Consider the following 22,870-nt stretch of genomic DNA (forward strand, 5'->3'; position numbering starts at 1 on the left):
TTCCTCTGTTATTTTATTACATGAAAAATTATATTCCAGACCAACTTTCTAAGGTGGTTAGCTTGAAAGTCTGCATCATTTTGGGAAGAAGACCCCAGTTCTTAATTCTGGCTTTGGTGTGACCTGCTCTTTGGTCTGAATGGGCTCATCATTCCTCTATGCTGGTGATGCCCATTTTCAGACACAAGCTACAAAAGTTTACTTGCTGACTTACAGCTGCAGCCTTAAAATAATAATCTCCCCAGGAGAGTGGTGGATCCCCCAGAATTGATCACTTTTAAGATTCAGATGGATAGTTTGCTGGGTTATCATGTCAAGATTGTGCTTTTGCCAGGAAAGGTCCTACCTTGTGTTCTATGACTGTTTGTACTATATTGGAGAAATTGTTATCTTCGTTCCAGTTTGGTCATGAGGTTTGAAAAACAGAATCATCTGAAAATACTATGATCAAACACAGCCCTTTGGAGATAGATGTGAGCAGCCCAAAGGCTTGTCAGTACCATGTTATTACCACTGTTCCAGATCTCTGTGTGATAAATGCATGCTTGAGTTCCTCTATTTTCAATTAGGTCTCTCAGATTGGAAAAAAAGTAAAAAGAAAAAACAGTGTTATTTGGCAATAAAAAGTATTAAAAGCTTTTGTCTTGTCTTGTTCCAAACGAGGCCTTTTAGCTTATATGTCTGTTCTTTCCCCATGTTTCTATAATCTGTTTTAATAATTGTTCCATCTTTTGCTTTGTTCACAGCCTACATGCTGACACAGTACCAGTTTTGTTTCCAAAAGAGGAGTTCACAGAATTACAGTGTCTGATCCAACTAGCTGCTCTGATGATCCTCACTGAACCATGTAGGTAAAATTCAAAAAACCCTTTTTATATCCACACTATATCTGTAAAAGTATTCAACATATTGGGAAACGTCTGGGTTTTGGCAAGAGTGCTCACTTTGTGGGGTTGGGGTCTTATGGAATTTATGGGCTATAATATCATTAAGACCCTGCAACTTTTTGAAGAATTTTATCGTCAACAGAGGCACAAAAGTAGACTGTCATATGTCACAATGTGTTTGGTCTTCTTGCCACATCTGTTCTAAGTACTTGCAGGTGCTGGCAAGAGGTGATGCCCATTGCTGTGGGTGTACCTGAGCTAACTTTAGTAGCAGCTGCAGTGGTGAAAATTTCAGCTTAGGCACAAAACCCAGCAGAGAAATGGAATGTGTTCTGAAGCAGCTAGTAAACCTTGAGCTTCTTGTTATTACAGCCACACAGCTAGCAGAATAAGAGCTAGCCAGGTAAGAGCTAGGCTTAGCAGGTTTACATGCATGAACTTCTATGTCTTAAGAAGAATAGAAGAGTATCATGGTATTAGTAGAGGAGTATCATTGCATTAATGATCAGAGGAAAGATACCTTCAGGTTATTTCTGTTGTTCCTCTTGAGCTTCTGCACAAATCTTCAAGTTTTCTATGAATTTCAAACAAAATATAAAATTTAGCCAATATTTTGTCACCAGTATTTCCTTCAAAATGGTTCAGTTTTGCTATAGAAAAATTAAGAATCCAATGATTTATATTTGGTTTCTTGAAAAGTGTGTTTTTCCTTTTTGTTTTGATATGCTAGTTGCATTTAGTTTCAACGAGTCATCTCCCTCTGAGCTAGCAGACCTAGGCAAAGGACTAAATTGTTCTAATTAAATTGCCAACATTTATTGTCTCTTGACTGCTTTCTCCCTTGTATGCTATGCTGTTTTATGTCTCAGTTGAAGTGGCACTTAGAATAATTCACATGAATTGGTAAGCTGCAGAGTTTGTGTCTACATTATAATTGGTGTTTCTTTTAGATTCCTTACACTGAAAAAGCTCTACCTTGGTTTGCATTTCTAATTTTATGGAAATTAGCTGTAAATTTGGATGTGTACTAGTGGTTTAGATGGCCTGTATTTACACATGCTGGCACAGTCTCTGCACATAGCAAACACATAACTACATTCCTCAGATTGTCTTTTGGAACTGTGACACTGAAAGTTTGTTGTGATTGTTTCTGGAGTGTCTTGAGATTTCAGTCACTCAGTTCTCTCTGGAGAAGGTTTCTAAGTCATCTCAATAAAGCATTTTCAGAGTGTACTGGCTGAATTTTTTATGGCTTCAGTTTTAATAACAGGTGCCTCAGATGAATCCTGTAACAATGTTTATCCCTGCTTCTTTATCCTGAAATTATGACAAGGTATATTGCGTGCTGTTACATACACAGCTGCCTTTCATGTTGTGTTGACCATATTACAGCTTTTATTAGATGTTTTTCAAGTATTTTGCAAAAAGTGAAAGGTTGTGGTTTAGGATTCTTACTTTGTTTTCTTTTATTTTCCTAGGATGGCAGTATTTCTATTAATAAATACTGAAAACATGTTTTTCTGGTTCGGTGGATAAAATTAAATTTAAGTTATCATAATTCATAAATGGCTTGCTATCTCCAGAATGGAAAAGAGATTCATATTTTCTGTTTTGAGCATCCAAAATCTTTCCCAGTTGTAACGATGGGTAGGGAAGCAATCCCAAAAGACATTTATTACGCTGGAGAGGCTATCAAGTTTGAGGAGAATGGGCAAATGTCCTTTTTGTAGGTGTCAGTGGCACAATTGTTCCATTGCAGGAAATTTTATAATGGATGCCAAATTTCAGGACACCTGAAAAAAACCTGAATCTGTGCTTAGTTTTAGTCTGAAAGGAAAGTAATAAAGAATGTATCTAAATTAATTTAGTTAACGTCTGTGCATTTTGTTACTGTCCAAATCTCTCTTCCAGTATAGACATGAAATACTTGTCGCTTAGACTCTGATGTGACCATATGGAAACAGTGAGAAAAAAAAAAAAAGGGTTAAAGCACCAAGCCATATAATCCATTTTCATAAAAGCCAGGGATTGATATCTGATATCTGTTGTTTGGATTTTTTTCTTGATAATAAATTAATAGCAACAAAGCCATTTGTGCAAATAAATCTAATGGTTTGCTTTAGATTTACATGATGCTGTTGTGCTGCCTCTTAAGGGACTATATGTATAAAGAAATAATAAAATAATGTTCTTTATTATTCATAAGTGTGCAGACGACTAAGCAGAATTTGTCAGTTGTTCTGAACGTGTTATATTCATCAATAGGAACAGCATTATCTTGCTTACCACAGGTACATTAGCTAGACTGCACTGACGGTCTTAAAATCTCACCTCAAATGCAAGGATAATGATGTGCATTTGTCATATAATGCAAGTAGTTCTTGTGCTTGAGTAGCTTTTAGAGAAGCATGGATGTTTGCAAAGGTTGTGGTACATCTTGGATCTCTAAAACCAAGTGCAATTTCTAATACAATTTGTGTCACTTTCAAGAGTGAACTGGATAATATCTCATGTAAGAAGGGCCAGAGGTAAAAGCTCTGTACAGTAGTATATGGAGAAAGATAATTTTAAAGAACCCAATTTGTAAAATGTTACTGATAGGTAAGGCTCTACAAAGGGGAGGTCTTGTAACATGGCTTATGAGAGCTGTACTGTGTGACTGCCTCATGTCCACATCCTGGTGTGTGGTGGTTGCTTCACTGGGGCTTGTTGTGCCTTAAAACTGTGGAAAATGATAACCAGCTAACTGCTTAAAAAGGCTGTGTTTTTGGCAATAGAGAGCACTCCTTTGAACCTGCCTGGCGTCCTACATTGCTCATTACTGCAACAGCAAAAATTAATTCGTATTTGTTCATAAGTTTGATTGTAAGTATTTTAATGGATTTCAATATCTACCTGAAACTTTGTGATATTGATAAAATTGACCGACTCAATCAGAAATCAACACCAGAGCAATGATCTTTGTTTTATAGAGTAGTTACAAAGAAATGTTTGCTCCTATATATTACCCCTTGAAAAATTATTCAAGCTCCTAATCCAATACTAATGAAAACCTGTATTTTAATTTATTTATCTATTTATTTATTTATTTGTTTGTTTTGTTAGTAGGTAGAGCAGAAGAGTAGGTTTGGTAAAAGGAAGGGTTATTTCAAAGCACATGTGGTCTGTGACTGTGACTGTGACTGTGGCTGTCATGAGATCGTGCTGTAAGCAGTTGCAGAGTCAGCCAAATCTGACAGTGTTTAGTTGTCTATTCCCTTTGAAGTGACTTGAAGTGACTTGGAGTGACGTTATTTCAGGGCAAGCATCACAGTTTAGACTGTTGTATGTCTGTGCCAGCATGTTAAGCTAGTGGTTCATCCATGAGGGTAAGGTACTATTATGCTTTATAAAGATGAATAATGGCCAAAATTAATTTTCTAGAAACAATTTCCTCTTTGTCTGTAGTTATTTTACCACCTCAGTGCAGTAGTTGATGGTGAGGAGAGCACATAGACTGGGGGTCCATTTATTCATTCGTAGCTGCTTATTTATGTGTAAATAAATAACTTTAATTACTTGGAGGAAAAAAGGTGACACAAACTATGCATTTGTAATTTTCTTCCTGAAAGAATGTCTGCTCTTTATACTAGAATTAAATTTTTATTTAGATGAAAGATGGAAATATTTATGTGTTTATATTTAAGTATACAAAAAAAATTTTTCCCAGATGGGACTCTCTCTAGGGTATAGTATAAACAATTATTATTTCACTATGTGCATTAAAAACTCAAGTGAAGTGACTATGACTGAGTTCCATTTCCTCTGAAAAACCATAACTTTTATCAACAAAGATCTTCCAATAACTTTTTTAGAAAGGAAGACTATTAGTTTGCAGAATTAAAAATTTTTATTTCCTCTGGCATTTTCAGAAAATCTCAGATTTTCTTGTAATGCACTTCACCAGACAGATAATATTTAACTTGTGAGGACTGACTAGCTTGCAGCTGTAGGTGGTATGTGAAATACAGACTTCAGGAAGAGCATGATTTCCATAACCACTTCAAAGGAAATACATTATAAATAAAGTACATTTCTCTGGGGGGTTACAAAACCATTCTGTTTATAATTTAAATTACATTAAGCTAAATAAAATAGTACAGCAAAACCCTCAAGAGAAAAATACTTCATTTAAGTTTGAACATTATATTACTTCCATTAATTGGAAGTATTTTATTCTCTCTTGAATAGTTTATTTTTCATTGACTATATATAATTAAAAGTGTTGTCATTGCAACAGCAGTAATTCTTTCCCATCTTATGTTCCAAGCCCATGTGTTCAGGGGATCACAATAGTTTTATTTGCCTGCTTTCCTTCATTTCTCAGTGCTTTATTACGGGTGACTAAGGCTCTGAGCATCAGGCTGTGACACAAGATTACCATCGCTGTGTCATGCATGTTCAGCTTTATCAAACTCCTGCTGGAACTGAGTTTCTCAGCTCAGCCTGAAGTTTTGTGTCAAAACAATGGAGGGGGTGAAGCTTTCTTTTGTAGGAATATTTTAGAGTCTGTTCATCCAAACAATGCTGCTTGCTCTTTCCAGGGTGCTTGCAGGGGTAATTGCTGGGCAGGGACTGCAACACAAGCAACAGAATCCATTAGTCTCCCTCCTCCATAAAGATAACTTGGAGGCAAGGGAGCCTGATAGGATATGAAGATAATATGTCTTCTAGGAACGGAAACTACTGGAAAACATTAGTGAACTATCTAATTGTAAGAGTGATTTTTTCTGCCTTCCTTTTTCACCCTGTGACGAGACTTTAGAGGCAGAACTAAATCAGGTTGTCATTCCTAAGAGCAAGGAGGGCAGTAAATCTGTACTGCCAAGCTCCTCTAACATTGTCAGCTTTGCAGTATGGATTTCTGTAGAGAGAGTCTAAGCACATTTAAGCTTACAGGAGGTGAAACAGGTTGTATAATAAGAGCAGGCCCATCCCATATACAACACTTAATTCCACTTTAAAGTCAACTTTAAAAAAGCCATTAACTTCAAATTAATCCCTATTTCAGTCTAAAACGTGCTTTTTGTTTCATACTACTTAATTTCAAGTTATTAGAACTACTTTTACATAGGAAAATAAATGCTTGCAGCTAGATATTAATGCTTTTGAAATATTTAAAAAGAGGCCATGCACATATTTTTCTCTAATTTATAAAATATTTGCTTGCCTTCTTTTTTTTTTTTTTTTTTTCCCCAAATGCTTTCAAAAAGCAACAGTAATTGAAACTAATGCTGGATTAAATAAAATCCTTGTTGACCTTAGAGTCTCAAGTAGGCTGGCTAGACCTTGAGGAAAAAAGGTAGTAGAAAATATCAAAGTTTAGACATGTTTTCTATTGATGCAGAACTTAAGAGTTTATGAAAAAAAAAAGACAATTAGTCACAAAAGTCTAAAGAAAAAAAATTTTCAAAGTTTCGAGCTTTTTAATTAACATTTAAATAAGGTTACAGTTTCATTGCATATACTAAGAAAATATTTCTTTTTCCATTCTGCTTTACAGATTTTTTCCTTCCAATATTATTTGTTTGCAATTCAAAACTAGCTTTTGTTCCTACTGTAAATGGTTGCCAGGTGGTTAAACAATAGAGGTAATGAACTCTAACAAAATACCAAAGTTACTGTACTCGGGCAAATATGAGTTTTTCTGCATTATTTTTAGCTTTCTCCAAAATTGGGCATACTGGTGGATGAAAAGCTGGATATGGCCCAGCAAGGTGCTTTTGCATCCCAAAGACCCAACTGTATCCTGGGCTGCACCCAAAGCAGCATGGCCAGCAGGGCAAGGGAGGGAATTTTGCTCCTCTCCTCCACTCTGGTGAGACCCTACCTGGAGTGAGTGTTGTGTCCTGCTGTGCAGGCCTCATTACAGGGAAAACATGAACCTGAAAATAATCAGGGCTGGAGTTCCTTTTCCCTGTGGAAAAGCTGAGAGAGTTGGGCTTGCTCAGCCTGGAGAAAACTTCAGAGACACTTTATTGCAGCCTTTCATTACTTATAAGGGACCTACAAGACTTTTTATCAGGGCTTTGAGATAGGACAAGGGCTAATAGTTTTAAACTGAAAGTGGGTAGATTCACACTAGTTATAAGGGTGATTTTTTTTTTTTATGACAAAGGTAGTGAAACACTGGAACACATTGCCCTGAGAAATTGTGCATGACACATCTAGAAGTCAATCATCAAGACCAGACTGGGTGAGACTCTCAGCAACTTGATCAATTGAAATGTGTGGGCTGATTTCAGGGGCTGTTGGATTAGATGACTTTTAAAGGTCCCTTCCAACACATTATTCTATGATTCTATGAACGTTATTAAGAAAAAATTCATTAGGCAATTAAACTTCACCATAATTATTTTTCCCTTTCTAGTATCTTGTCTCCTTTGAAAAACTTTGCAGTTAATTTTATTTTTTAAAATGTATATTTTTATTATTTTAATAAGTTTAAGATGCATTCAAGATGCACATATCACCACCACATGTTTAGTTTTGCTGTATGGTTGGGATGATTTGTAGTAGGCTGAATAAAAAAGGTAGTTTCTCATTAGAAGTTGGAAAATATTGTGCAATCGAAGTTCTGTAGGTAAATGTATGTTTGAATCTCCAATAAACTCAATTAAGTTGGTTGATAGGCTAAGATGGTTCAGGCCCTACTCTAAGGGCTGATTGCTTGATTATAACAAAAAACAGGAGTCCTTGGAGAAATTCAGGTTGATAGCAAACACTGGAGACATGGTGTCCCTTTGTCTCTTTGTCCCTTTCCCCATTGCAGCTGTGTTGTCTTTGCCTGCCCCTCTGCAGACCCACAGTGCCCAAGGTAACAGTCAAGTTCTCCTTGTAAACCTTCATGTGCAAGGGCTTAGGCAGGAACTTAGAGTCATTATCATAATGATGTAACTGTAGGATTTCTGGATAGGATAACTGGAATGTTTATATTGTTGTCATAGAGGTGTGCAGCCAAAGCAGTGAGGAGCTATGGAATTCCTTAATGAGGAACTTTGAAGTGAGGATTTGTTTGGAATTTGCAAATTTGTTCACTTGACTAGTTGTGCATTTAGTCATGCATTCTGTCTTCGTATGCAGTGCTACCCAGCCATGCTCTGAATGACAGCAAGGCAGTAGGTGGATGTGTTTTATTCAGAATACGAGTCATAGATAAACAAAGTTGTAAGTCTACTGAATCTGTTGTTTCGCTGTAATTTAAAGTCAGCTTTCAAATGGTCAATTAATGTGGAAAGGAAAATATTTTAATTCCAAAATATCCAGAAGTTTCATAACAAAATATTTTCAATCTTCTCTACATATGACAGTACCTTGCCTGGTCTGTTTTTCTAGATATATTTTTCTCAATTACTGCTATCATCTTATATTTGTGCTTTTCACATTGCCTCTCATGATTTTATAGCTGTCTTGAAATATCCCCTGAAATCATACTCCTTTTTTATCATTATTTTGAACACTGTGGTGAGCAATTGAAAGTGAAATACTGCAGCATTAAAGTCAGAAATACCTCAGAGTGCATTAAGTTACCTAAATGTGTAAAGATGCAATGTAGAACATACTACATTTATAGAGACACTAACCATCTCTTTGTTGTTTCCTTGTTTATCCTATGAGTTTTGTGGGATTGTGCGTATCCTATGAGTCCTATTGTATGTGTCCTATTGTCCTACTGTGTGTGTCCATATCTTATGAGTTCCAATGCATTGTGTGTGATGTGTTAGTGGCTGCCATCAAAATATAAATATTAGCAGATATCACATTGGAGGTGTCAGTCTAACTGCACTGAGTGATCAATGAAGCACACAATGCAGGAAGAAAGGAAACAGTCCAGACAAAGAAGCTGCATTTATACTGCGTCTCTGGGATTTTTCAAGCTTTTTTCCATTGTAGACACCATTATAAAACTGAGATTTATACTCTGTTCTTGTGTGCATCACTTGTGCCTGAAAGCTAGTGAGGTTCACAGTTGGCTCTAGCAAGATGGTCATTGCTGATTTGCCTGGTGTTGGGGAAATTACAAAGCCTATGCTTTCATGCCTGTACGTATCTTCTGAAAAAAATTCCTGAATTTCATTGGGACTCTCTTGCAGAAATGATCATACCCTAAGGCATAGTGACTCTCAACATATGCCCCTATATTGACTTAAATCTAACTTAATACAATTGTTTGCCTAGGGGAAAAAAAATCAACTAACAAACCCAAAAAGGTTCTTCCATGTTCAAGATGCTTTAAAATATTTTTTTAGTGAGGATTTTGAATAGGTGGCTATGACTTAAACTCATTGTTTGACAACAAATTATGCAGGGGCATGTCTAAGTCAGTGATTGATAGAAAAGAAGAAACTAATAGTGTGCCTCTACATTTTTTTAGTTTTGGATGTTCCATACCTTGTATTAATTTATATTAACAGGTTGACTATGTTGACAGACTGACATTAAGGAGAAGAATTTAGGAATGGTTGTGTTTGAGTTATAAAATAGTTGATGCATGATGATTCTTGAATTTGAAACCTTTCTCAAAATTGATCAATCAAATGATTAATTAAAGAATTGTTGTTGTTGCTCGGATGCTTATCTTATTTAATTTGTCTGAAGTGAAGTGAAAAGTATTTTCAAGAACAGCACAACAAATTTGCATTGTCACACTGTGGCACAGAATCTGCCCAAGACAAGGTTTTGCAGCCCTTGGGAAAGATCAATGGAGAACTTGTCCAATGGAGAGCAGGGTGTTCTGCAGCAAGGTGAAAGAACTCAGACTTGGTAACCCAAATGCCCTCTGCTTCTATTTGTAAATGGCAGTCTGCCAAAGCATTCTCAAGGTTTGTTTCACTTTTTCTCTGTGCTCACTTTTTAGCATTTGCCTCATAGCTTGAGCTTCTTTACACTGAGGGCAGCAGAGCACTGAACCTCCCAGGGAAGTTGAGGGAGTAACCCTCTCTGGAGACATTTAAAAACAACCTGGATGCATTCCTGTGTAACCTCCTCTGGATTACCCTGCCATGGTGGTGACATGGGACTAGATGGTCTCCAGAGGTCCTTTCCAACCCTAACACTTCTGTGGTTTTGTGATTTTTCCACTGCTCTGTGGAGAGCATCATTCTTTGATGTTCAGGGTCTCAAAGTCTTGTGTGTAATTATGAACTGTTCCCTTTGCAGTTTCTGGGTGACAGAACTGCAGACAGCACAGCTTGCAAGAGAGAACTTCTCAGCCTGCTGTCTGATTTTAAGGTGCACTTTAGGCACCATTCCTTTACTACTTAAACTAAGATTCTTGCAGCCCTGGTGGGGTTGTGCAGAGGGATTTGAACAGCTAGAGGCTCAAGAGGGCTGACAAATACATACTGGGCTGCTCATTGGCATTTACTGGCTTGAACAACTTGTAAAACAAAGCTTGAGAAGCAACTTTTTAACACAAAATTTGGCAGCAACACTTGTAATAATATGCATATTCAAAAGCATTGAGTCAGATCATCAGGCTGTGTTGCTCTGAATAATTTAAAAATGTATCTTCTTCCCTTTTGAAATATTAGCAGACATTAATAAGAGCTAGGTGCACTGAAAGGGCCCTGAGGAAAGAAACAACAGGTGTTTCATGTGGCAGCACCAAGATTGGCTGCAATATGCTATATTGTTTAATTTCTTTCTCAACACAAAATATGTTGCATTGTGTACCAAAGTATTCCCCATAGCTTCTTGGGGAGAAGATACAGAAACTCAGCTTTCTGGCTTTATTTGTGTGGGCCAGTGTCTCTTTGATGAACTGCAGTTTTATTTTCCTCCAGTGCATCCACTCCTAGGATTCCTTTTTTCCAAACAGCAGCCAAGGTCATCCAAATATTATTATTCATTTTCTTTGGGCATCTTTCTTTTGGGGACTATTTGGATTTACATGCCTAAACCCCAGTCAGGATTAAGAAAGATTTAAAATACTGATAATTTATTTTTCTTATTACTCCTTTTATTTAATTGGGAAAAAATCAAAAACCTAAGGATTAGGAATGCACAAACCCCACTTTTTCTCTCTCCAAGATATTTTGCATTATCACAGGTCCTATTAGCAATTTTTCCATTCTTTTTAATTGCTGAAGAAGCCTTTGGGACAAACTGTACCAAATATCTACCAAAATATATAAGGTTGTGTAATGCATTAGTTGTCATTAAATGCTTAAATTAGGTCCCTAGTGCACACATGTACAATCACTGATGCCTGTAATATGTATCAACAATTTTAGCTCTAAAAATTTAAGCTCAAGCTGTAGTGGCCACTGTCATTCATTTCCTCAGACTGTTTCTCAGTGCACATAGGGATTTGTAGGAGATGATCGATAGTTATTTTGATATTTTCTGAGGTTTATTCCTCTTTATAAAGATAGCTTTAAATTTTATTTCAATGTTTTCAGTGTGTCTGAAATTTAATTTTTTTAATTTAAAAAAATTAAAGGAGCACATCTTAAAATGGGAAAAAATGCTTGTATTCCTTTGGGCCCTGATTCCACTAATGTTGCCCATGGAATAGAACAATTCTATAGAAGAAGATCTGTTATACTAAAATAAAGAATCAAAGAAATACAGCTGCAGACCTTCAAAACAGCAAGGTAGGGAGCCATCTGTAAAAGAGAAATTTGTATTTAGAAAAATGATTTCAAGTTGCAAGGATTTATTTCTAAAGGGGAGGAAAAAAAAAAGAGAAAATATGTTAGATTTAACAACACTTAGAGGAGATAGGACTTCATCTTTTTAAAGTCCTTTGGAGGACCCCTATATGCTTAGCTATACGGAATTTAATCTACCTTTGAAAGATGAAAGGCTGAGATGAGCCAGCCAGAATTTGAGCCTCAGCTTCCAGGGAGTCCAGGTTTTGCTACCTTAGTGATTAGATCTCAAAGCTACTTTCTCTGGCTAAAAATCCCTCTAAATCTTTGCTATAAAGACTTACATACAAACTGAATTTATCTCCATGATATAGTGAGGAGCTTCCATTATTTCAGTGTAGGTAACTAAAGGATCAGGAATCAGGAGTTTGAGAAAAACACAAACTACATTGGGTTGGTTTCTTCTTTCTCAGTCCTTTTTCATTTAGGACATTTTTCACATAAATAAAAAATACATTTATTTGGATTTACTTTCTATTTCAGTTTGTGCTATAAAAATCCCAAAATGTAGGAAAATATATTTCTTTTATATCAGATGTAGAAAGTTCCTTGAAAATTACTCAAAAGAGATTCCTTTCTTTACCTATTTATGTATATGTGCACTTGTTTTTTTAACATTTACCCTCATAACTAAAAGTTTAAAAATTGTGGAATTCTGTTGTTTCATTTTTTATGAGGATTGAATAAGCATATGATAATGGAAATAAGAAAAACAAGTGACTGTTCTTGGTCTGCTATTAACTTAGTGGTTTAAAAAGACTGGACTTTGTATTCAAATTTTTTAGTAATAGTATCGTATAAACCTAACATGAATGAAAACATCTTTTTTTCTTGAAATGTATGGTTCAATGTAATAGCACATATTTTAAGTTTTCATTTTCATCATCAAAAACTGACTTTTAAAATTGAAGATAATAAGGGATATAAAATGTTTTTTCATCAGTATTTTTTGGTTTAAAATTTTCTTTGTTTTTTCATTCTGAATGTGTCTAAGGGAAATTAAATTTTCAATAAGATTTTTTTTTAATGGAAACTATGTTTTTGACAGTTTCCTGACACAGAATATCACACTTAGTTGTGAGGACTGGGTCAGTGGTAAGGAGCACATGATATCTTGAGCTTTGTGCCAGTGGGAGGGACACAAACCCAGAATTTTTCTGCCCCATTTACAGGGAGCTGAGAAGCAGCAGCAACACTATTGCACTGGGAAAAACTGTGCATTATTTCATTTCCCACCTCTGTGCAGACATATGAAAAGTGGGGTGGTTGGAATAGTCCACTGTGTCTATTTTTCATCAGAAAAACACCCAAGCCCAGTCAATCTTTGTATATGTGCAAAACATCTCTTGGAAAAGCATGTGCACCTTGGCTGGCAGTGACTGAGTGGGCCTTACGTGTGTCTCTCGCAAATGCACCATATCAAGAAAGCAGAACATTTATATGATACTGCTAATCTCAAAACAGCACTGGAGACTTTAATCTGCAACTTCTGTGATTGGCTAGATAGGAAGCATGGATAGACTGCTGGAGGCTGCCAGCTCAAATGGGATCTTGGTAGCAAGGACTTGAGAACACTGTTGTTTGATGGCAAGCACAGCACTCTCTTATTTATTCACAGGTGCAGATGCCTCTATCTGCTACTGTGCTTAGCCCTCCCCAGAGGGCTGTAACGAGTGAGCTGGAGTGGATACAGTCTAGGCTTCAGTATGATTTTAGAGGAGGTTAAAGAATTAAGAGATCAGCATTGCAACAAAACATTCTACAAAATCAACATGCTGCATGTGTGTTCTGTTGAAAGCGTGACTTAGAGCAAGCTGACATGTAGGACAAGGGATAAGGTTGCAGTAGCACAAAAATTATCACTGTTTAATATCACTATGATTTCATGATTCCATGTTAATATTCGTAAAGTGAATTCTAGTGTAATGGTCTTCCAAGGCCACTAGAAAAAATCTGCAGTAACAATACTGTACTTGGGGTCCTTCCCAATGTCTACAGTCAAGATTGATCATTCTAAATATGTAGTTTTGTTTGGGTGTTTGTTGTTTTTTTTTTTTTTTTGATAAACTATTTTCTATTACAAAGACTGAAACTGTAAACCAGAACATAACTCAATCCTCATAATCAAAGGGTGTTTAGAAACTTTTGTACCAAAATACACATCCATATCTAGTAGGCAATAGGGTTAGAAACTCAAACCACTTCTTGTTTTATACCAGACATATTGATGGTTTTCTAGATGCTGTTCTCCTTCTCTTTTAATGCTGTTCTCCCTACAGCAATATTGTAATATCTTTTGGATGCCAATTGATTAGTTATTGCATATGCAAAGAAACACACATAGTTTTGTGTTCCATTCTGGAAGGTGTTACCTGAAGCATTCACACTGATAGGGTACAATAAAACATGTTGAGGCAAGACTGTGCTTGTCTTTTGTTTCTGTGGGAATTCATTCCTCATGTTCTGGCTAATTTCTAGGAAAATTTCCTCTGTTTTCCATTTAATCGGTATCTCCATAGAAATTTCTATTTTGCCAACAAAGTAAAGTCACATGTTTGTAAAAAGCCCAAGTCTCTAGAGGACAACTTGAAATATTACTCCCAGATGAATCAGCCTGAACAATGCATTGCCAAAATGTAATCACATTTAGGGACCTGCCCATTAAGAGTGATACTGCCATTAGTGTTTATGACATTTTTGTTGTGCAGATGAAAATATAAATCAGTATTGTCAGAATTCCATGCCATGTAACAGTGAAGTCTTATTTTTATTTTGTATGATATTTCCTCTGTAAATGGCTTTCCTTCAGAAACAAAGTTTCTATCATGCTCTTTGTCACCTCCTAGTCAGTCTGAAGAGAGACAAGTAAATTTCTTACAGTGGAAGCTTTGGAAGAGCTTTAGGGAAATGGTGAGTAAAATAGATATCTCTCACTGAGGTCATTTGCTGCTCATAAGCATTCAGGAGGGACAAACTTTGAATGAAGGAGAAAATTGCTAGATTTTCACACATGGAGGGGGCTCAGAAATCTCCACCTTACTCAAGATTTTTATATGTCTGGGAAAAATCTCTGGTATACTATAAATGATGTTGCCACTCACTCAGCCATTAGGAGCCCATTTTCCACTAGATTTTAACCTTTGATGAGGTGAAGATACATAATATTTGTAAAAAACCAAAGCATTAAACAGAGGATATTTTACATGTATATCAGTTCTATTCTTGCTGTTTCTGTTGGAGAAAGGTCACCTTTTAAATAAGAAAAATGCTAAATCTGGCTTCACATCCCTTGAGAATTAAACAGTATCTAAAAAGTGTCTGTGTGAGCCATTTTCAGACTTTCCTCATAGACCAAAGTAATTGCACCTATGTAATGTGGCAAATTCTCCTGACTGGCAAGGTTTTGAGACCACTCCCTTCATTTTCTCCAAAAAATTTCAGATTAGAGCCAAAGATAAACTTTTAAAACCATATTGTTATTCACATTTAAAATACAGCTCTTCCTGTTACTCTAGAGAAAAACACTGTCTGCATTTCAGTTTTAGCATTTTAGAATTTCTTAACTTTTCTATTCCTGTTCCTACTTTTCTTCTTTTATCACATTAATGCAGACATGCTAAATGAATTGCTCACTACAAATCAAACCCCTCTCAGAGGAGACACTGCATCTGTGTAAGCAATGTTGATATCCTGGGCATGGCCCATGTTTTCATCCTTATTTTCCATCTTTTTAGTTCTGTCAGCCACAGAGAAATCTAGTTAATTAAATCATTTCTCTCTTTCTCCCAAACAAGGGAGAAAGCTTTATTTTTTTAAATCCTATATACAGTAACCTATCCTAATTTGCATTATCTATGTGAGATGGGGGTAAAAAAAAAAAGTAAAAATAGCAGATGGATTTTAGAAAAATCTGAATGACATTTTGCCTTTTTTTTGTCATTGGGTTGAGATACCTGTAATACTCTAAACATTGCTTTTCTAATTTTCTGATCCATGTGATTATGAAGATGTGTGCCTCCAACTCTTTTCCTTGCAGACATATTTTCTTTTTATTATGTATGGAGCTGTTTGAAAAGTCAGATTCTGTATCTTTCTGTGCATGCAGAACTATTCCAGGAAGAAGAAGACAGTTTCCAAAAGAGCATATCTCTATTTAACCACAGTTTAAACTAGTTACACCAGTGTTTAGATTAGCCTATCACACATACTGTTCTTTCCAGATTAATTTCCTGCGTGATTTAAATCTGGTTTAGATAACAGTTAAGTGATGTTTGTAGACCTTCTGCTTCATGACTAGGACATTTTTTTTCCCCTAAATAATACATTATGCTAGCATGGAATCAAAGTAGCTGAGCCAAGGACTGATCCAAAGGTGGACTGACTTTGGAGGAGTACAGAAGAAGGGGGGGAACTGTCTTGCTTTCTCTCTGTGTAGCATACTCAGGTGCTTAAAGCATCTATGATCTCATTCTATGGACAATGTAATCTCTTCCTTGTTTTGCATAAATTAAGAAAACACAATCATAAATTCTAGATTTGATATATGTTTTACTCCAGAAAAAAAAAATCCTCACAGAGAGTTGGTTTCCTCCTCAAACCTGGTTCCTGCTATCCCATCCACTTTTTGTCTCTTAGGAATGAGCTTTTACTTTTCTTCTTGGCCCACATGAACATGATTGCCTTGAGTTCTTCTTTCTGTCATCAACTTCTTCAGGAATTTGCTGCTTTAATACCTTTGAAAGTCTATATTGAAATATATCCAGTGAGGAAAACTCTCCAGTAGGAACTAGGTCTCCATGTGGTGGGCAGCTGGGGCAGTTAGTATAAATAGACAAGTATAAATAAGTCCTTGATTTATAATAGCAGTGATGTGTGCTGTCAGGGGGAAAAAAAAAAAAGAAAAAAGTTTACTTCTCTTCCATATCCTATTGATTTCTTGGACTATCTCTTTGGTTTGCTGCCAGTCAGTGTTTAATTTTTCCTTATGCCTGTGTTCCACTGCTTTTATTGTAATTTGTTAGTGAATGGCATTTTCAAATTTGAATAGCAATAGTCATCAGTGGGAAAGAATGGGAAGAAATAATATGGGACAGCATAGATACCCATTGGTAGCACAAGTAGATTTATTTTATACCCCAAAATCCAAGACAAACTTGGTTTTTCTGAGGCTTCTATTTGGGATTTCAGATGAAGGCATAATTACTTTGGTTATATCTATTGTGAGATTTTTGGAGTAATTGTATCTTATATGTGAAACTCTACAAAGCCATTGAGGAAACGAAATGACACCTTGCTGCAAGCTAGGGTAGCATAGTTTGCAGATATCTCTGGGGGTTTTGCCAGAGTGAAAAAGCCCCAATTTGATGCCTACTAGTCTGAACCAGCACAGCATATCTTGTGTTCCTTATTAATAGTTCTTTTGTGCAGGTGACTGTTCAGTTCTCTGTAGTAAAGTTCCATTTCCTGTTGAATAATTATTTAGAGAAATGGTTATAATTTTTTGTGTTTATTTTTTTTTCTCAAAATGCATAAAAGAGGTAAAAGTTACACTAATCTAACATTTCATAAGAGTAAACTGTGATTTTTTTGTCTGTAAAAAAATTGGCAAAACTGGCTGCTATCATTTTGCTGCAGCTTGGTCTTTGAATACTTTTTTGATGTGTCTTTCATTGAAGGAAAATTAATTCTCCCCTTTTGCCACATGCAAACACATCTCAAGAGGGACATCAAGTCCTGCAGCATTGTAAAGTCTGGAAGGAGAAGAGTAAGGGGCAGCATCTACTGGTACTGTAGAACTACAAAGGGCCTAAAGCCAGCTTGGATTTTCAAGTGCTTCCTTGAGTCTCTGGCACTTAGTATTGGTTTTAGCCTTGTTTCCTAGCAGAGTTCAGGTAATCAGTAATTTCCTGTGGTGCTCTTTGTATGAAACTCCTTGGAGGAGTGAAAGCAGTTGTGAGATCCTTAGTGGTAGCACTGGAAACAAGTGACTGCAACTCTCAGTAAACAGTGGCTAATATTTTTTGATGATTACAGTCAACATTGTTCAGTGAATAAACTGAAAGAATTGTAGGAATGAGTGCAACTTTTTTATTGACATGACCATACACCTAAAAAAAATCAGCTGCAGGTGTTCCTGACTTTTAGAGACATAAAAACGACTATGAAGTAACTAAAGCTGGTAAGGTTTTTCTTTTAAAAGAAAGTAATTCTCTATACTTGTAATATTGGACTGTGGTGCTATCTCAGAAATATTTTCAAAAGGATAACCAGGCTGGGCTGTCATCCTAGCAGAGTGCAAAAAAAGGAAAATTTTAGTCAGATAAAAGTTCTGATCTCTTATATAGGCTAAAAAAATCACAATCACATTTTGCCGATATCATCAAGATTTCTCAGTTTCCAGCTCACAAATACCTTTATTGCTTTCTGCACTGTATAATGCAGAAAAATCTTCAGCATGCATCTGTGTCTAGAGTGATAGTATGAAAGTACCACATACAAAAGGTGTAAGTGGAAGACAGTTTGCTAAAATCAAACAGCAGCCTTGCAGGAAATCCTTAGGTCTCATCATTGTTCAGAGATTGGTTGATTCCATTGTGCTAAACTTATTGCTCTACATCCTTGGTACTTTAGGTAAGGAGAACCAGAGCATTGATAAAATAATTATGTATGATTATAGAATTGTTTAGGTTGGAAAAGGCTTTTAAGATCATCAAATCCAACCATTAACCTGGTATTTCTAAGTCCACAGCATTATAAACCAACATACTAAATGCAAAAGATATTTTTTAAAAATCTGCAAATTAAGATTTGATAAAATGAAACTGCTATGCAACACTAGCAGTTTACAGCTATTTTGTCTTATGTGTATTTCATCTCAAAGGTAAATTTAAAATTTTAATTACCAGATTTTCCTTCTTAGCTTACAGTTAACAAGTGAAAAGAACACAGTGGCATTGTCAAAGGTCCTGCAAAATGTATATTACTCTGCTTTCAAAATAGGCTGTGGAATATTTTTGCACCAGACTGTGATGAACTGATGGCTATGGCTAGTGTAATCACTCGAGATAATGTGCCTCATATAAACACCTCATGGCTCACTTACAATCGCTGGATGTGGGATAATTAGAGAGTTCAGTTCAAGTTAGCAGCCTACATCCATATCCACCAAACTTCTCAGACAGGCTGTGCAGTCGGTGTGTTAACTGACCTTGGGCTTCACGTCGCTGCAGACATCATTAACCTTCAGATCACCATACTAAAGCCTCTATGCCTATGGAACTGTTAAAGCTTACAGAGATTTAGTTGAACATGGAATGTGAAATGGACCATCAGCAATGGTCTTTGCATTGATTTTGGGTGGCTTGTGCACTTACTTTCTCATCAATGGATTTTTGACCAAATGGAATCAGACAGCTTAGACGTTGGAACTGGAAATGATAATAAAATACTTCTGCATATCTTCCTTAATATCAAACTTTATAGATATGCTTAAAGGTAGGTGCAAGATGAATAAACATCCCTTAAGAGTCTTTATTATGCTAATACTTGGATTACTTTGACTTTAAAGCAGTGTGCTCTGCAAACCATACTAACATTGGCCACATTTGATTTTGAATTATGCTGATTACTCTGCGATGCCTCAGTGCTTGGGAATATTTGCAGGCTTCTCTTGGGCTGTCTTTGGCACTGAAAAGCCAAGACCAAGGAATGTACTAAAACCTGATGTTTATTTTCCATATAATACATCTACAATCTGAGCACAACCAGAATACATTTTTAATTAGGGTCTTCAACCCTGAACTACAGAAGGTGAGCTGTGTTGTTGTCTCTGTACAGAAACTCTGTCTGAGTTGTTTCAGCAGGAAGCCCCCACTGAATAAAATATGGCTCTTCTGGAGTTTTCAAGCTTCAGAGGCTAGACTTTTCCAGCTAATCAACTAAGCAGCAATAACAGAAACTTCCTTCACTGACACAATGCAGAACTGTGTTGCAGCTGGAAATTGCTCTGTGGTCTTACATAGCTCAGAGACATTTCTTTTCCTGCTTTTTGGTCTATGTGTGCGTGCTAGTTGCTTTTCTCTCTGGCTCATGAGGACAGCAGTTTGATACCTGGTTGGTGCGCATAAGTTGCAACTTTACATCATCACTTAGTGCCCTTTGGAAGCAGCTCTGCCTTTGTGATGAATGCAGTTCTTTACCACAGTCAAATGGGCAAATTCTCTGAGTTCCCCTCATAATCTTATGATATGATATAAGCAGAATTTAGTAATAAAATATGTGCTGAACTTGGCTTCAGCATAAAGGAGAGTTCCTGCATGGCCCTTTTCAAATTAGATTAGGATGTATTTTGGATTTATTTGGCCTTTGTTTTTATTCTTTGAGATTTTTGGGGGTTTCTAAAGAATTCTCAAAGACACTTAGCTCTAGATTCACATTTTTCATAGGTGTCATCAATACAGCCTATCTTCTGCCTTTGTTGACACCAAATAACCTCTTGCTTTGCAAATTCCGTTTCAGAGGAACATATTACTCCTTTTACTCTCATTAAATGGGAATAAAACACTTGTATATTTCTCCCTGGGTGCAAATAAGGGAAAACTCTAGTCTCAAAACAAAACTGATATGGAAAATAATCTTCTTTCTACTGATCTTTCTTGCTCTTTCATCTCAAATTACAAATTAGAAATTCAATAACCCACATGTATTCATATAAAATTACAACATTTTAAAACTTAAAAAACTCAAAAACTAAACCACTGTTTTGCTGGACTTTGATGAAAGCTAAGTTTGGCCTAAATATTGCTTTTGGAGTACATTTTTTATTTTTGGTTGTTTGATTTTGTTTGTTAGGATTTACTGTTTGCTGATATTATATAAACACATCTAAGTTATTGCATTATTTTAAGTCGAAAGCATCAGGAATCAGGAGGCAGCAAGCAACTCTGGGATGAGAAACACCAGCAAGCAGACTCAGGTGTCAGTAGTGTCAGCAACACACTGGGCATGAGCACAGTGTTCAGAACATAATCCTGCAGGATGGGGCTGATACATCATTATGTTGCTGGATCCAAACTTGTGCAAGAGTCCAGCATGCTTCTGTTCCTTACATATCATTCAAAATAATCTGCTCTTGATTAAAAACATAAAAATATTAAAAAGAAAGTAGACTCTGCAAAACAATGTGATGTGTCTGGAGAATTCAACCATCAGAAAGTGTTTCTAGACACAAAGTTGTATTTTTCTAGATTTTGCATGGCATAGAAAACATGTTGAAATCACTTGATAGGGTGTTCCATGTAGGTCTTCCTTATTTATAGTAGACACTGGTTTTGTAATCAGTGCAGAGGTAACAATTCATATTATCTCTTACTACTCCTATTTATGATAATTAGTTTTATATTGTTACCTTACCACATTTTTTTTTTTTTTTTTTTTTTTGTGGAGGGGGGATGGGTCCTTAAAGTCCAAAGGGAAGTAGTTAATATTGAAATCAACAATCCCAAATTTTCTATTTTTAAAGATAATTCATCTTGCCTAGTGTGGAAAATTCGTCTTTGCCTAGAACATTCAGGACATGATAATATAAGTGAGTACATGCAATAAAGTTACTAATCTGCGGTAGATTTCTCAAGTAATACTTATGTTTATAATGAAAACTTATTTCACCGAAACTGAACATGTATTGCTTTATATGGTCAAAGAGAAAGCCAAAACTTAGCTCATGAAATTATATATTGTCTTTAATAAGAAAGTTAAAAAATTCCCTTATCTTGGGATTTATCAAATTACATTTAATATGTTCCAGATGCTACGATTAATCTTAAAATCCCCAAACTGTATTTTTTGGTGTTCTTTTAGTTACAGCTGAACAGATTTGGACAAATTTGAACAGATTTATGTATCCATACATATAATTTTATATACATAGTTTTGACAGTACTTTACTTATGGATAGTTAATTCTGTATTTTGATCAGTCACAGGGTAACTAAGATGTAACTATCAGGACCAAATTATTGTCTGACCAACTGTTTTATAATCACTGAATAATTTTAAAGGCCATAATAATGAAATAATGTTGCATGTTTTATTATTCCACTAAATACAATATATCAAATATATGTATACAAAATATTTTCTGCCTCAAAGTTAAAATTATATGAAATAGTTGCTTTTAAATTTTAATTCAGGCTCTGTTATAATCTTTTGGCAAGACTATAAGCTGTAGACATGTCAAGACTTAATCAGCTATTCTCTGCAGGACATTGACTACTGAAAAACTTCATTTTTGGCTGCTGTACTCTCTCAGGAGAGCTTAAACTGTGAACCTAGCACCCTGGCACCTAAAAAGCCATCACAGTGTGTGAGACTCTCCCTAAAAGATCTACCAGAAAATGCCGAGTAGGGAGGTGGGATCTGGGGCACATCTTTCGTGCAGGAAAAAGGAGAACATCTAAAGGGAAACATCATCTTCACTCACAAGTTTTCTGCTGTATTCAGTAAGCAGTCTTTGGCACTCACTGTAGTTAGAGGAAAAAAATATCTTTTCAATATAAATTTGAGGAAAATCTTTTGCTTGAAGAGAACACATTCTCCCTTGCTCCTGGAGAGTGTCCCAACACAGGTCTGAAGCCCAATTGTTGGTTTTTCCCCAGCAATGCTGCCAGCAGAGCCCTGCATTGTCTGAAGCACCAATGCTCAGCAGTGCTTGCAGATCTAAAGCATCTTGGCCTTCAGAGAGCAAGCCCCTCTCTCCTGGATAACTTGAGTATTTTCATGTAAATGCAAAGATTTGCAGTTTATATCATCTGTTTTATTTTCAGTTTTGGTGACTACTCTGAAATCCTGATGCCAGGGAAAGGTGTCAGAGAAAGCTAAAGAAAGGGCTCTTTCTCTTTACATGTCTTGGAAGGCTGAGGTTTTTTGGGGGCAGTTTTATGTGTTTTTGAGGGGAGTTGTGGGTTTGGGTTTTCCTTTCTTTAAGGGCATCATTTTGAACTAAGTAGCACATAATCAAGCAAAGTTATTGAATTCTGTGTAGTGTCTTTATACTCAGTGTTATGAAAAAAAAAAAAAACCCTTCAGTCAAGCGTGATTTTAATGACTGCAAACTGATGCCAAAATATTAATGGATTTAAAGGTTTTTGTCCTCTGAGGTCTTCAGGAGAATAATTTAAAGGTTTTATTTTTCCTTGAGGACTTTTTTTTTTCTTTTTAAAAGCTTTTCATTTTCAAATGTAAGTGTTTTCTACTTTTTGTCAGCTCTCAGTAAAAACTGAGGTCTTTTAAA

At 36.0% G+C, this 22,870-nt stretch overlaps 1 protein-coding gene across 2 annotated transcripts in view; it reads left to right on the top strand.

Annotated features, from left to right (window-relative positions):
- The window catches only part of CHRM3 (cholinergic receptor muscarinic 3), a 259,032-nt gene that overhangs the window by 136,778 nt on the left and 99,384 nt on the right, over window positions 1-22,870 (top strand). For both annotated transcript variants that reach the window (XM_083856984.1, XM_083856985.1), the window contains one exon: window positions 747-847. The gene's annotated coding sequence lies outside the window, so the exon portion shown is untranslated. The remainder of the gene's footprint in view (window positions 1-746; window positions 848-22,870) is intronic.

Source organism: Zosterops lateralis (genome assembly GCF_965231275.1).
Source record: "Zosterops lateralis genome assembly, chromosome: 3".
Taxonomy (NCBI): Eukaryota; Metazoa; Chordata; class Aves; order Passeriformes; family Zosteropidae; genus Zosterops; species Zosterops lateralis.